Source organism: Mus caroli, chromosome 14 (genome assembly GCF_900094665.2).
Source record: "Mus caroli chromosome 14, CAROLI_EIJ_v1.1, whole genome shotgun sequence".
NCBI lineage: Eukaryota > Metazoa > Chordata > Mammalia > Rodentia > Muridae > Mus > Mus caroli.
The window spans coordinates 71,099,939-71,101,564 of record NC_034583.1 but is presented as its reverse complement, the minus strand read 5'-3'; positions in this window follow the sequence as shown (position 1 = coordinate 71,101,564).

Sequence of the window (1,626 nt, the reverse complement as noted above, 5' to 3'; positions counted from 1 at the left end):
AAAAAAAAAAAAAAAAAAAAACAGGATCTTTCTTTCTGTCTGTCTTTATGTTGTTGTTGTTGTTTGTTTTGTTTTGTTTTTTGTTTTTCGAGACAGGGTTTCTTTGTGTAGCCCTGGCTGTCCTGTAACTCATTCCACTCTGTAGACCAGGCTGGCCACAAACTCAGAAATCCGCCTGCCTCAGGCAGGATCTATCTTTCTGCTGCAACCAAAAAAACAAACATCACCTCCAAGGATAGAAACAATTTGACAGTAAAAGAATGGAAAAAGTATTCTAAGCAAATGAACCCAAGAATCAAGCATATGTAGTTATTTTGATGTCTGACAAAACAGACTTCAAACCAAACCTAATCAGAAGAGATGAAGGAACACTAAATACTCATTAAAAAATATTGATCAAGAAGATATTACAATTATAAATGTTTACGCACCAAATACAAAGGTTCCTAAAGAAAAAAAAAACATGACTACAGCTAATATCACATGTTGGCAATAGGTGATATTAAGCTATATTAAACATAGTGATATTGGGTGATTAATACCCAACTCTTGCAATTGTAAGGTCATCAATACCAAAACTAGATGGAGATTCTGCTGGAGTTAAATCATATCATAAGTCAAATAGACCTAATAGACAACTATGGGACATTCTACCCAAACACTAAAAAACATACTTTCTTCTCAGCACCCCATAGACCTTTCTCCAAAATTGCCCACATATTAGGGCATAAAGAAACTCTCAAATATCATTTTAAAAACTTGAAATAATATCCTATATATCCTATCTGACTATTTGGATACCAACAACAATAGAAATGGCAAAATATATGAAAACTCATGGAAGCTGAACAACTTACTACTGAGTGAAAATTAGGTCAAGACAGAATTCAAGAAGGAAGTTAAATTTTTTTTAGAATTGAACACTATGAAAAATATAGTTCTAAGAGGCAGGCTCACAGCTCTAAGTGCCTATAGACAGAGGGGGAGAAGAAAGGAGAGAGCAAAATCTCATATATCATATAACATAATGACAAATTTGAGAGAACTAGAAAAATAAACAATGCCCAAAAATAACATACAAGAAGAACAAATCAAACTCATGGCTAAAATCAATAAAATAGAAACAACCAAACATATAACAAAGAATCAGAGAAATAAGGACTTAATTCATTGAAAAGAAATCAACAAAATTGATAAATCTTTAGCCAACCTTATGAAAAACAGAGAAGATCCAAGTTAAAAAAAAAAAGAGGTGACATTACAACAAACATGAAGAAAATTCAAAGTATATCATAAAGTATATCATAAAGTATATCATAAAGATATACTTTAAAACCTGTATTCCACTAAATAGGAAAACCTTTTTGAAAAAAGCATTAATTTCTTGATATATACTACCTACCAGAAGTGAGGTTAAGATAAAATAATGATTTAAACAGACCACACAGCACCTAGTAAAATATATGCAGTAATGAAAAAAAAAATCTTCACCCTCAAAAAGAAAACATTGAAAAGAAAGAGCCATATGAATTCAGCATAGAATTTGACCAGCCCCCACATGATCTCTCTCTCTCTCTCTCTCTCTCTCTCTCTCTCTCTCTCTCTCTCTCTCTCTCTCTCTCTCTC